The sequence below is a fragment of the Silene latifolia genome, chromosome 9, assembly GCF_048544455.1.
Source record: "Silene latifolia isolate original U9 population chromosome 9, ASM4854445v1, whole genome shotgun sequence".
Lineage (NCBI taxonomy): Eukaryota > Viridiplantae > Streptophyta > Magnoliopsida > Caryophyllales > Caryophyllaceae > Silene > Silene latifolia.
Genome location: NC_133534.1, coordinates 24,910,449 through 24,925,675, shown reverse-complemented (window position 1 = coordinate 24,925,675; position 15,227 = coordinate 24,910,449).

Sequence of the window (15,227 nt, the reverse complement as noted above, 5' to 3'; positions counted from 1 at the left end):
TTCCAAGTATAAGTGTTCCGGGTGTAATTTCGGAGCAGTGTTGTTACCACGTTAGCTTGTTGAATGATGCCGCAGCTTGACTCTTCCTTTCGCTCTTTCCTGTTTAAGATAAACAAACTGAGGACTCGGCTTGGGGCCAAGTGTACTCACTCCGACGCTCAAGTCAGTAAACTTAGAGAGATAAGTTGTATGATACTTGGCGAAGTATATTGTAGAGAGATAAGGGAGTTTATACCAGATTATGTGATTTGTGAGATAGGTTTGGGATATCTTTCGATCCTTTTCTCGTTGAGAGAAGTGGAGTATTTATAGACTTTCACCTTTTGTCATGTAGTGGCCAAGTGGCAGAGCAGGTGGAAAGACCGTTCTACCCTCGGCCGGGTGACCCATGGCAGGCCGGCAGGCCTGGTTGACTCCATGCCGAGGGGGCTGGATGTGAGTACACGGATATGTCTCTCGGCTGGCTGGTTACCGAGGCCGAGACCCAAGTGACGGGCCGGCAAGCCTCGTCGGCTAGGACGTCCTTCTTGTTGACTTGTTGTCTTTTGGCTTTGACCAAGGTCAATACGTTGACTCGGTCAGCGGGTGCAGAATATGCCCCATCAATTTTCCCCCAGCGTAGTCTATGCCGTGGTATGGGCTCCGATGCGTGTTGAGCGTATATTCTGCGCAAGTTGAACTTCTTCATCGGCTTCTTCTTCCCCGGCAGGCTCTGTTCCCTTGGTTCTGTTCAGGCCGTACCATATCCCCCCTCCACATGGTTGTGTAACGGACATCCAATGTGGAAAAGAAAATAGGCGCTGGCCGAGACCAAGGTTTGAGAGTGCCAGCTGCTTTTGATTGCTCCCGGCCGGTGCTGCGAAGCTTGGTTGATTAGCGGGCCGGTTCCCAAGTACATACCAAGGAGCGTGTCAAAGAAGTTTGGTAACTGTTGTGTCGATTGACATTCCGTGGCTGCATGCGTGACACGTGTCCTGGTGTCGGTTGGTGGACGCTTCATCTTCATGGGCTTTGCCCTGATTGGTCAATTGGATGGGCTTTGCATCTATAAATAGAGCAGTGTGCCCCTCAATTTTCCGCACAATCTCCATTTTCTCAAAAAATTTCCTCTCTCTTTGTTTTTCGAAGAAATTTCTCTCTAGTCTTCAAAGCGTTACTCGGCGTAACACTTATTCCCAAGGTAAACAAACAAAATTTTCAACTTTTTACTTGTTAATTATTTGCTGTCACCATGTCTTCTGCTAATGCCGGACCCAGTACCTCTGTGCCGGGGGGCGAACCGTCGCGTCCTTCTGAGCAGGAGCCACTGGTTGTCACCCCGATAGGGTTTGGGGGTCCAAAGTCGTCGTCTCCTGAAGTGGATGAGAAATATCTCGAGGGTTTTTCTGATGAATATGTTGATGATGATAATGATGATGAGGCGACCCCATATGGTTCGAAGAGGCCGCAATTCTTGGATCACGGTGACGCCTGTTCGATCAATCCTGATCGTGCTTGGACGAATAAGTTCGCTAGTTGCTCCGGCCCTGACCTCTTCGAAGATCATTACTCCTTCGGCAGGGGGTATAAAATTGTTATCACTGAGGATGGTCAGGTGGTTTGTTGCCCTCCCGAGGGCTGTATCGGCGTGTACATCAGACACCTTGAGTATGGGCTCTGGTTTCCTCTGAATGCATACGTTGCTGCCATCATTAAAGCTATGAACGTCGCCGTGGCTCAACTGCATCCGTTGGCCATCAGGACGATTGTGAGCTTCGTATGGCTCTGTCTCTTCAAAGGGGAGGCTCCAACAGTTAACCTGTTCCGCCGGCTTCATCATCTGCGACAGACTACCCTAGGCGGCCAGAGGTGGTACATCGTTCAGACGGAGCCGGGTTACGTTACCGTTTCCAAGTTGTCGTCTTGCAAGGACTGGAAGGGGCGGTGGGTGTACGTCGAGGTGCCGGAGGATTACCCACTGCCTCGGTCATTCCAGAGCCGCATCAATTTGCGGTGCGAGAATAAGGGGGAGCATGATAAGTATGTCTCCCGGAGTAAACTTAAGATGGACGCCGCGAAGGTCTATCTTAAAGAGGACGAAATACGGGCAATGAAGCTGTTTGAGGCTGAGAAGGATGGTACGCCGAAGGGATGGATGCCCCCGACGCAGATCGTTCTTCAGGACGAGCCGCTTTGCCGCGTCGGCCTCATACCGGCCCTCAACCAGGGTGAGTAGGGTCGGTGTGAGGCCCACCTTTGCTTTTATGTTTCCGTTTTTGAGCTTTGTTTTACTTCTTTTGTTTAACTCTTGCTTCGTTTCTTTTGCAGACCGATTTGGCCCGGAACTCTCCGCCTCCGTCCTCAAGAGGTTGGGACTTGACAAGAACGGGAGAGTTGTTGAGCGGCATCCTAAGGTCGAGCCGCGTGATCGTAGACTGGCCCCCAACGAACTTATGGAGCAGCAGTTGAAGGCACTGGATGTGGTGGCGGCTCAGGCGAAGATTGGCGGACGTGTGCCGCGCCGAACACCGAAGACAATTACTACGGCGGCCACGGCGTCAACGCCGGCTCAATCTTCGATCCCCGAAGTCCAAAGGGAGCAGGTGGTGGTCGTCGATATTAGCGATGAGTAGGTCACCGTTGCGAAGGGTCCTCCTCATTCAAAGAAAAGAAAAAAAACAATGCCTGCTACCGCTGTTACCGAGGCAGGGGGAAAGAAAGACTCAGCCGGCCCTCCACTCAAGAAGGTCCAGACTGGTACGGATCTAACCCATGGCTCGGATTTAGCCGGTTCTTTAGGCATTCCTGATGATAGGCTCTCTGACATGTCAATGAATGTTGACATGGATGATTTGTCTGAGTTTTTTGTAGATCAACCGTCGTCGGCCGTCGCTCTCACTGAACAGCAATTGGGGAAGAAACCTGTTGTGGACAGCGGGCCGCCCACGGGGGCGCTTGGTGAGAAAGCGAAAACAAGCGTTTGCATTTTGTATGGAGTCGCCACCAATTTTTATGGGAAATTGGAACCGTTCGAATACCTCATGTCATGTCAAGACATAAAGTAGTGACATGAACACTAAGCAATCGTTACCCTTAGCATTCTATGTCTAGAATGACTCTCGTGGATGCCAATGAACACGGGTGCTCACGGAGATCTGGAGTAAGGGGTGAGGGTACGTATTAGGAAGCTCTTTTGATCGAACACCTAATCCCGCCCGCCTCGATAGCGGCCTCTATTAATGATTAGGGATATCATTTATACTCAATATATCGTCGGTTATATGCATGCAATGCAACATCCGAGTTTTAATCCTAGCATGTGAGATTAATACTAAGTCGGTTGACAAATAATTAGGCATACAATTAATGTCGAAGTTGGATTTAATGCTCATTTACATGTGAAAACATACAAATGAAACAAAACAATAAAGATTACAATGATAGAAAATTACAATAGTTACAACGGAATAGGCGATTTATGTCGAAAATACCTTTAAAACGGATAATTTGAGAAAACGAAATAAAGAAAGAAATAAATAAATTAATGAAATAAACGAGCAGAAATTAGCGATATTACGGATAATAGTTAATTAATACGTAAGCTAATTAATTAAGTCAAGGCAGAAACGGAGTTCAGAGACAGAAATCATCCTGGAACAGGCGCAGCAGAGCTGCGCCCTCTGGAAGAGGCGCAGCAGTTGCTGCGTCTGTTCCAAGGGTGAGTTCTGGCTGTGAAGCCGGAACTGCAAATCGTTAATGTCAATTGGTAAGTTTAATGATTGATTGATGATATTTACTCGGATGAAAGTGATTAGCAGGTTAAATTAACATGTGAATGGGTCATAAAAACAGTAAAACATGGATGAGACGGATGCAAACGAATTATTTACATGAATGAATGATTAATGAATTACAAACAAACAAATAATTAGACTAAACATGGTGATATATGACGAATATATGAACAAACAGATGAAAGCTATATCAAAGATGAATTTCCAGAGATTCAATATGAACAAATTGAATCTCTAAAACCCGGATTGAATTTAAGGGCGAAAACCCGCAAATATTGAATTATAAGGGATTTAAGTCGGATTAATGATGAATTAAACATGTGAATGAATGATGAATAATATACATGTGATTATTAAACTATCATGTGAACGAAGAATTAATCAAACAAACAAAATAAAAGCAAGACGGAATTTACAGAGGACGAAAAAGAAGAAAAGAAGCAGGAACTGCGGCAGCCTCACGAAGAGGCGCAGCAGGAACTGCGCTCCTTCGAAGAGGCGCAGCAGTTGCTGCGTCTTTTCTCGACTGTCAGTCTTCTGAAAATCCGTAAAAAGAGGTTTTGAAGACGGTTTTAGAAATCGGTTTTAATGGTATTTTCGACGTAAACCTTACAATTGTGATATGATAATTAAAATACAATAAATAAAAGAGAGATTTACACCCTCAGACTTACATGTTGACGAAACGAGAAGGACTAAGAAAATCGATTAGTGATGCTCGACGCGAATGCAAAGAAAGTGCCCTCGTAAGAGGAAAACGATTAAGTTGATTGATTAAGTTGATTATTGGTGTAGTTGGTCAAATTGGTCGGTCATGCAACGGAGAGGCTGGTACCCGGAAGGATCCGAGCTTACGTGGTCGAATGTTCAAGCACGTAGGCGCCAATTAGTAAGAACAAAGTCTAGAATGCAAAGGGAGAAGAGAAGGGCGGACACTCGCGTGAGAAATATGAGGAGTGAAGGCTCCTATTTATACTAATCACGTGACGGAATTAGGGTTTCGGAGACTCTTTGGAAGTGAATCTCGGAAAGATATAAAAAAGATACGTGAAACATGCAGAGAAGGGCCTGGGAAGAGGCGCAGCAGCCACTGCGTCTCTTGGAAGAGGCGCAACACCTGCTGCGTCCATTCCCAGGAGGTTTCCTCCTGCTGAAGAAAGATTTCCGCGTTTGAGTTATGGTAGGACGGAAATAATTCGATCTTCCTTAATATTTAACATGAATATTACGGGATATTATTTGCCAAAAGATAAAACTTGTGAAATATGGAATAGAAATATCCGGAACATTCCAGAACATTCCGACTCGGGATTTAACAATATTATCGAGAAAATGGAGACGGTTTTTGACCGGACTCGAATGTACTCTAATGATCACGAAAACGACCGTATCGGGACGTAGATGACAACTAAGAGGTTGACATTAATATTTGAGCAATCACTTGACGATAATCTTACGAACTGTCACAAATCGTTCCGCGAATCAAACATGCGGCCCAATCATCACCGGGTGGTTTGCGGGAGGTGCGAAACGAGGTGTCTCTGAGCCCCCACTTTGACTGAGGCTTGGACAAGGCGAAAGTCAAAGTATAGCCATCAGGTCAATCGAAGATTACAACCTGACGACTATGGCGACGCGAGGCGGTTCAAGGGGTCTGAACCAAGGACCTGTCGTCGGGAACATTTTAGAGTCTGTCGACTATCGGGGAGGGTCGTTTAAAGTCCATTAGACTACGTAAGGAAGCTCGCCAGCCATAAGAAGAAACCATACCTGAGACTTCTCCTGGGTGAAACGGGAAATATTGAAAGCAGCAGGACGTCGGTAGAAACTGCTGGGGAATCCGCTTGCGTCGGTCTCAAGCGAACTCTGGCAAAACTTGAGGTTGAATCTGCTTGCGTCGGTCTCAAGCGAACTCTTGCTGGGGAATATATTGACGACTAGGAACATCTTGATCGTCGTGGGAGAAATCTTGAATGAGCAGTACTGCAAAATACTACTGCGCTGGATAAAAGGATATGAGCAGTACTGCAAAATACTACTGCGCCGGATAAAATGAATTAAGCAATACTGCAAAATACTGCTGCGCTGGATAAAATGCGGGCCGGAACGAAAGAAAATCATCGAAACGGTCCAAAAGAATATAACAGCGTCAAGGAAGAGGCGCACCAAAGATGGGCTCACAAATAACGAACTCGTAACGAATTTTTGAAAATCCGTATGGAGGGAACACAAGGAAGAGGCGCAGCAAGAGCTGCGTCTTTTGGAAGAGGCGCAGCACCTGCTGCGTCTTTTCCCCAAATTGGCTATCCTGCGTAAAAACGCGAAATCAGACGGGATTGTGTTCATTATTTCGAAACATAATTCTTGCAATTTCTCTCTCGAATCTTCACCATTTCCGTCGAGGTTTGATCCAAAAGCTTGTTTTAAACATGACTAATCGAGGTATGTATTCCAATCTTACATTAATCATCTTCATTTGTTGAATTTTGAGCCGCGAGATTTAGGGTTTTCGACCCTTTTGATCGAAAATTTGGGGCTTTTCCCCCAAATGGATTTGCTATGCCAAATTGATGTTAGAAATGGATAGTAGGCAATGTTAGGAACATAACCATGTATTTGCTTCGAATTTTTGTCGAGTTTTGAGCCCTTGAGTGAAATTTGAGACGGTTTTACAGCTAAACCCTAAATTGCTCCGAAAATAGCCTTAGGACTGCCCATTCGCGATGAAATTTGATATTTGGAATCCTTGAATGATGGGTAAACTTTCTACCATCTCGGAATTTTGGTTTGCGAAAACTTTTTCAGGACACCTTTCAGGGCATAAACGCTGTTATAGCGAAATGCTGCCGAATTTTCGACTTGAACCCGGAACTAGGCTTTGACTTGGACTTGACTTGACCCAATTTATCACATGAGCGATTGGGTTGGTGGGATATGGCCAAAGATGGCAAGGAAAGGGCGTTTTCAGGGCTTTGAAGGCTCGAAAACTCCTTAACAAAGGCTTGTCGTCATGTGACGCGGCCTGAATTTACCTTAATGTTGTAGGTGATGATGCTTCTTATTCTGGGAGGACTCCCATGGAGATAGACGCCACTACTATTGAGGAGGCTTTAGAGCAGGCCTTCACCGCGGCGGTGATGGCTGCTGAGTTTCGCGAGGAGGAGGCCGTCGAGGAGGAGGAGATCCCGAGACGAGCCAACGTTGGGCGAGGAGGTCGTCAGCTGAGGGGAGCTCCTGCGTGGGCCGAGACCTGGGAGAGTAGGCACCTTGTGTGGGCTGCATAGGGTCACCTGTCCTACAGGACGGTGAAGAGCTTGGTAAATAGGAATTCACTACTCATTATCCATCCTCTTTCATTCTTTTTGTCCAAATTTCTTTCACATTTCATTCAAAACTAAAGATAGCTTTGTTTCAAATCACTATAGGAGGCCGGGAACATCAGGTCGTTCTCGGGTTACACGACAGCGATGAAGCACTACGAGCGGCTGTCGGCGGAGGAGAGGGCCATGATCGAGCGTGGAGCGTTTGGTCCTCTGGTTCAGGTCTGGAGGGATATCGTGAAGAGGAAATTGCGGGCTAACCTTAGCCTGGTCCGCGCTTTCTTTGACCGATTCTGGGATACGACTTCCACGTTTCACCTGCCTTTCGGTGAGGTGGGAGTCACTCTGGAGGATTACGGCATGATCTCTGGTCTACCGTGTGGGACCGAGGAGATGGTGTGGCCGGAGACTGCCATGAGGGCGGATTCGGCCGAGGCGAGGAGGTTGATCGGCTGGAATTTGTCGCCGAAGGCTGTTGCAGTGCCGGGTTTGGTACCCAGTACTTACGTTTGAGACTACTTTGCGGGGAAGACCCCGGCGCTGGTGACGATTGAGGGGAGGGAGACGGCTCCTCCTCCCTGCACAGCTGAGCAGAGGGCTCGCTTGTGGCTGTGGTGGTTTCTGTCTTCGATTTATCTCGGAGACAAGGGCGAGAGGCTGTCGACGAAGCTTCTTCCCTTTCTTTCTGACCTGAGTTCCCTAGGGCGTTGGGACTGGGTCACCGCTGGTTTTGCGGTTCTCATCCGCTTTATGAGGGCCATGGTTCGTCCAGAGTTGATGGAGAAGGGGACTTCTCCTGGCGCTGTCGGACCTGGACTACTGCTGGAGGTATGAACCTTCCTTCTTTAGATTAAAGCAAATTCCTTTCTTTATTGAATTACGAAAGATCGTTATTGATTATTCTGCTCTACAGGCGTGGGTGTACTCCTACTTCCCGAGTCTCGCGCCGTAGAGGACGGAGCCGCTGGAGAAGGCCTATCCCGTGGTGAGGGATTGGGTGATGTGTCGGGCGAAGAGCAAGCGTTCTTCTCACAACGTCTACCGGCGGGACGTGAACGCCCTTCAGCTGAGCAGCGTGAGTATCCCGTTCGTATTCATTTGCTCCTTATATTGTCTTTCAATTGATCATAGGAATGATCTTTGCCTTATCTTGTCGCAGTGGGTGCCTAGACCTTGGGCGGAGTACGCTGAGGCGCCTCCTTTTGTCGCCGAGGTCCTTTGACCTAGGAGCCCGAGTCGGCTGCTGTTGTGGACGTCGATGGGTCCTGTGTGGTACCTGAGCGAGCGTTTGGCTCGTCAGTGCTCTCGGGACGCGTTAACGGTTCCCGTTGATCCTCCCAGGACGATGTTTAGGGAGCCTTCTGATGCTGAGAGGGAGGCGGACCTGGCTGGTGCCAGTGGCGACGACCTTCTTCTCCCTGGCGAGGATTACTCGGCGTTCCTTTACGGGAGGTTGGCGTACTGGCCAGTAGTGGTGAGTATCTTATGCTTTTTCTTGATTGAGAATTACGACGAAAGATCATCGATTAATGAGAGCTATTTGTCTTTGCAGGAGGTCGAGGCGGCGGGCATCGAGCCCCCAGTGTATCCCGAGACTCTTGAGTACACCGATGCGACCGGGAGGACGACGATCTCCGAGCTGCGTGACTTTGACGTAGCTGTGACGGATGCTGGCCTAGACGACTGGCAGCATCTGATTCGGAGGGTGAGCCTCCAGCTTATATACCTTTCGTGTAAGAACACATTTGATTAAGCTTGTTTAATTTGCTGAGAATTTTCTTTGAAATGCAGGTCGCGCCATCTCGGTTCGTGGCACTATGGAGGGTGGCCAACCGGCTACGAGCTACCGCCATCGAGGCACTCGTCGGTGGTCGGTTGTCGAGGTCGTCAGGTATGAACCTCATTTGATTTATTTTGATTTTTTCTTGACTTCCAATTTTTGCTTGAATTGATTGACATGAGCCAATTTATTGCTGTTTACAGGCTGGCCGTGAGCTGGAGCGAGAGTTGACCCAGTCTCGGGAGGAGACAGCTCGCTTGCTGAGGGAGCTCGAGTTTCGGGACGCCGAGATCGCCGTTCTGGTGGCGAGAGTTGCCGAGTTGGAGGGCGCCCAGCAGTAGTTTTGTGTAGTTTTGTAGATTTGTACATTTGGACATCTGATTCGAACATTTTTGGACCTTGTTTGGGGCGCAAGCCCCCAGTTTGCTTGTACATTTGCTTCATTTGGTGTATATACGCCGGCCTGAGTGTCTTTGCTGCTGGGTTGTGTTGCTTGTATCTGCAGGTTAGTTCTTGAACAGGTTTGGTAGATAACGGTTTACGCCGTCATGCTGCCGAAATTTACATGGAAACCACGCAAAACATACATTTTATACATATGGCCTTAATTAGCGCAAAATGAGACTCAAAAGAACACAGAAAATGCAAAAAATTTGCTGACCGGACGGTAGGGAGGGTTACCCCCTAAAAAAGAAAAAAAAAGAGAAATCTATAAGTGTAGAAACGTAGAAATGAAATGTTGAAATTTGTTAAAGATGAAAACAAAAGAAAATTATTTCCCAAAAAAAAAATGAAATTTATTTCCTAAAAATGAAAATGAAATTTATTTCCTAAAAAAGAAAGGAATTAAGTGTGATGAAATGGCGAAAGTGTCGATGTCGCCTCGAAATGCGTACTCGCGAATTTAGGAAACTTGAATTTATGGTAATCTTCCCGTATTTACCAAAAGAAAACCTCGCAGGAATAGGAAATCATGCGCTATAGGATTAGGAAAGATCCAACGCGGAAATCACAGAAGTGAGACTGGGGAAGAGGCGCAGCATGAGCTGCGTCCCTTTGAAGAGGCGCAATGGGTCTTTGCGCCTTTGTTCCTCAAGCGGTCCGTTTCGACGGATTTTTGGAAACAGCAATTAGTATAAATAGAAGCGTCGATGGAGTTTTAATTCACATAGATCTTCCGTCTTTTCTCCGTCTATTCATATAAAAACTCTCAAGACAAATCTTTCAAAAGAAAATTATCATCATGAATACTTTGGAGATCCGCTTGAAAGAATGGACCAATGAATTTTCGAATATGGAGAAGCATGACATGGGTGCTTATAACCTTGGATCTTTACTGAGTTTGAAACTCATTAAGATTGTAAAACCATTCTTGGATGCTTGCCTTGACTATTGGGACCCGAATTATCATGTTTTCGCGTTCCCGGGAGGTGACATTTGCCCATTTCCTGAAGAAATAGCTGCTATTGGTGGGTGGGATCCCGAACATTTACCTGCGATTCCTTCCACTTCTCAAGGGTATACGAGCAAATTCAGAGACTTGCTTGGACTGACCAGACTTGAGGTGGATCGTCTAGTTACCCCGAAAGGCGTGAGAATGTTGGACTTTATTGATCGATTCATCAACAGGGCCGACCCTACTGTCTCTCATGTTGCTAGGAGGAGAGCTTTTGGCTTTTGTTTGTTGCATGTGTATGTCTTCCAGGGGCATGTTGATGAAGACTTGAGAGGTGATCCTCGTCTTTTGTGCCTTATCGAGCAAATGGGCCCAAAGAAACATGTGGTTCTTGAACTTCTCCGTCAATGCTTTGTGGGTGTCGGATTCCTATCTGAGGTGGAGAAAGGCTGCAACTCCGGAAGAGCGCGAGAGACTGAGGAAGCGCGAGCCCGTTGACTACAAGGTGCGTGAGGGAGAGAAAGAGAAGGAGAAGCATCTGACAGAGGGAGAAGAAGAAGCCGGGCTTCAGGTCATTCGTCCTTCAAAGAAATCAAAGACTACTCCTGTGGCAGAGATGGTGGTTGGCAAAAATGGAAGAGTCAGGCCTCGAGAAAGACCGTTGGTGATTAGGTCTGAAGTGGTGCAAGAGCGCCCAGCTCGAGGTCGTGACAAGAAATATGACAAGAATGACAAGGGCAAAGGGAAGATGGAAGAATAGCCCGAGTCTTTATTTATTATTTGATTATTATTATTGTTGTAATAAAAAGGCGGGGTTTTTAGAATCCTAGCTTATTCTATTTTTATTATGTAGCGTACTATTATTATTAGAAAACAAATGGAATAAAAAAAGGTTAAATGGTTATGAAACCGTTGTGATTTTCTTTTATTATTCTTGTCGAATTTCAAATGCAATGCAAATGTCCTTCTATTTACATTTTAGATATAATGGGTTGAATCCTGTGAAGGATTGCCTACGTATTCACTTAAAAAAGTGAAATCAAACCCTTGCGCGTAGTTCGAGTAAATGTAAAAGAATAATTGTTCGAAGCAAGAGCTTTTAATGAACATAGAAAAGCATGAGCTTTTACTTGTTCTCAAGGTGCGAATTTAGTTTATTTGATGATATGAGGATGATAAATTTGTCAGAATGCAAGAGCACAGTGACGTTAGTTTATTTCAGTTTGGCCAGGGGCCGTTTATTTAGTGCCACAAGAGCGGCACATGGGTTTACGCGAGGCGCGTGTTTGGTCCTATTCTAGGCATAGTATCGTTTCAATTGGTCAAGGTTTGTGGGGTTTGAAAACTCATTCCCATCTAGGTCTGTGATCCTAACCGCACCCCCTGGGAGTATGGATTTGACTAGAAATGGTCCGGCCCAATTAGGCTTGAATTTTCCTCTTGGGTCGACGGGTAAAAGAGCTCTAACCGATTTGAGTACTAAGTCTCCTTCTTTGATGTTTCTTGGCCTAACCCTTTTGTTGAAAGCTCGTTTGATACGTGCTTGATATGTTTGGACATTATGCAAGGCGCGCAGCCTACGTTCATCCAGGAGGATGAGTTCTTCATATCTATCCTTCTTCCAATCGGCCTCCGGGATTTGACTCTCGAGTAGAATACGCAAGGATGGTATTTCTAGTTCGACTGGTTGTACAGCTTCCATTCCGTAGGTCAAATAGAAAGGAGTAGCCCCAGTGGGTGTCCTGACAGATGTACGGTATCCCCATAAGGCAAAAGGTATTTTGCTTGGCCAATCTCTGTAGTTATCGGTCATTTTCTTGAGAATCGTGACAACATTCTTATTCGCCGCCTCTACCGCACCGTTAGTCTGTGGTCTATAGGGCGAAGAGTGGTGATGCTTGATCTTGTATTTGGCTAGCAATTGCTCGGTTTCAGCTTGGAAGTGTGATCCATTATCGCTAATGATCTCATGTGGGCAACCATATCGACAGATGATGTTGTTTTGTATGAACTTCGCCACATTTTTAGCTGTAAGACCAGTGTAGGAAGCCGCTTCTACCCATTTGGTGAAGTAGTCAGTTGCCACTAGAATGAAACAGTGACCTCCTGTTCCGGCTGGGGTTATCTTTCCGATTATGTCAATTCCCCATGCAGAAAAAGGCCAAGGAGATGTCATTGTATAGAGCAATGAAGGAGGGACATGTTGCACATTCCCGAAGATTTGACAGTTATGGCAATGTCTTACGTACTTGATGCACTCGGATTCCATTGTGGTCCAATAATATCCCAAACGTGTGATTTTCTTTGCCATCATAGGCCCACTCATGTGGGGACCGCATTCTCCGTCGTGGACTTCTTCCATCACCTTTCGTGCCTGTGAATGATCAAGGCAATGTAGGACTACACCAAGAGGTGTTCTTTTGTATAATTCTCCTTGCATCAGATTGTATTGGGAAGCTAATAGGCGTATAGCACGTTGTCCCCTTTTGTCCATATCCGGTGGATAGGTACCATTAAGCTTAAAATTCAAGATTGCTTGGAACCAGGGTTCCTGCGCGATTTCCTCTTCATCGGCGATTTGGTGGACATAAGCCGGTTCTGACCGTCGTTCGATGCACAAAGGCATGTCTATCATGTGATCCGGCATATTTATCAAAGATGCAAGTTTCGCAAGAGCGTCTGCAAATTGATTTTCCTCCCGAGGTAGGTGTAGGTAGGTTACGTGATCAAAGAATTGAGCCACTTGGTCTATCCTAGCCTGGTAGGGTGCAAGGCTTTCACTTCGGATTTTCCAAGATCCTGTGACTTGGTTGATGATTAGTGATGAATCCCCATGTACTCGGAGGTTTTTGATGCCTAAGCTTACTGCCGCTTGTAGTCCAATGAGGCAAGCTTCATACTCTGCAGCGTTGTTTGTCACCTCGAAGTCGAGTTTGACAGCAATCGGTGTATGCTCACCTTCAGGAGAAATGAGCAACACTCCTATTCCGAATCCTCTTAAGTTGGATGCTCCATCAAAGTATAGATCCCAGAAGTCTACATCTGTTTGAAGTATATCCTCGTCGGGAAATGACCAAGTATCTATGGTTTGTGTGTCGTTGATAGGATTTTCTGCGAAGAATTCGGCGACGACGCGACCTTTTATGACTTTCAGTGGCACATATTTAAGGTCGAATTCTGAGAGCATCAGAGTCCATCTTGCCAGACGTCCGTTGAGGACGGGTTTCTCGAAGAGGTATTTGACTGGATCCATTTTGGAGTATATCTTGACGGAGTAGCTAAGCATGTAATGACGTAGCTTCTTCGTTGCCCACACAAGAGCGAGGCATGTCTTTTCGAGCTGTGAATATTTGCACTCATATTCCAAGAACTTCTTACTTAGATAGTAAATAGCTCTTTCTTCACTTCCTACAGTTTGAGCCAAAGATAGCACCCATGGTCATTTTCGATTCTTGTGAGATATAAACCAAGAGGTTGATCTTGTTGCGGCGGCATGAGCACTGGTGGTTTAGCCAATATCTCCTTGATTCGATCGAACGCCTTTTGACAATCATCGTCCCACATGGTGTGGTCTGTTTTCTTGAGTTTCTTGAAGATAGGCTCACAAATCATCGTAAGTTTCGATATGAATCGACTTATGTATTGTACTTTTCCCAGGAATCCTCTGACTTCTTTTTCCGTTTGGGGTTGTGGCATTTCGATCAGAGCTTTGATTTTAGGAGGATCTATTTCTATTCCTCTTTGACTAACCACGTATCCCAGGAGTTTGCCAGATGTCACCCCAAATGTGCATTTCTGAGGATTGAGCCTCATGTTGTACTTTCGTAGCCTTGCGAAGAATTTGCGAAGGTTCGCAATATGTCCCTCTCTTTCCTTGGATTTGACGATCATGTCATCTACGTATACCTCAACTTCTTTGTGCATCATGTCATGTAGGAGTGTCGTTGCGGTGCGTTGGTATGTAGCTCCGGCGTTGATCAATCCGAACGACATTACTGTATAGCAATAGGTTCCCCATTGGGTGACGAATGCGGTCTTATGCATATCCTCCATGGCCATCTTGATTTGATTATAACCCGTATATCCATCCATGAAGGATAGTAATGCGTGGTCTGCAGTATTGTCCACTAATATGTCGATGTGAGGTAGAGGAAAGTCATGTTTTGGACTCGCTTTGTTTAAGTCCCTAAAGTCAACACAAACACGGATCCTCCCATCCTTTTTGGGTACGGGTACTATGTTAGCCACCCAGTCAGAATACTCGGAAACTTTGATGAACCCGGCTTTGAATCGCTTGTCAACTTCTTCCTTAATCTTTAGAGCCCATTCTGTTCTCATTCGTCAAGCTTCATTTCACGGGTTTTGAAACCTGGCTTAATCGGAATCCTATGTTCGGCAATATCCCTGTCGATTCCTGGCATGTCTTTGTAGGACCAAGCGAAAACGTCTTTGAATTCATTTAGGAGGTCTATGAAATCGGCCCTTTCGGTAGAGCTCAAGGTAGTCCCTATCCTAAGTTCTTGGGGGTTCTAGTTCGGTTCCTACGTTGATGGGTTCGGTATCCTCTATTACTGGTCCCCCTTCCCCTTCCTGCAGTATTTCTTTGGCTACGTAATCGGTTAAGTCTGGGTCTTGGTCATCCTCAGTATCATCATAAACAGAATTGCACTCGAAAGAACACAGAGAGTAAGCAGAACCTGATTTATTCATATTAAGATTTGAGTAAATTTGAAACAAAGAAGCCAACTGATCCATGGTCAGTGGCGGCAAAGGGACAGTGGTTGGGGCATTTCCCGAACTACTGTGACTACTCGAGGCTAAGCTAGGAGAAACAAAGGGAGTGGGGATGACAACAGGAGTAGATTCTCTAATGACTTCTCTAGACTCCGACTTTGACTCCGACTCCGACTCGAACTCGTCGTCTTCTGGTTCTCCTCTGAACATCTCTCCTTCTCCAG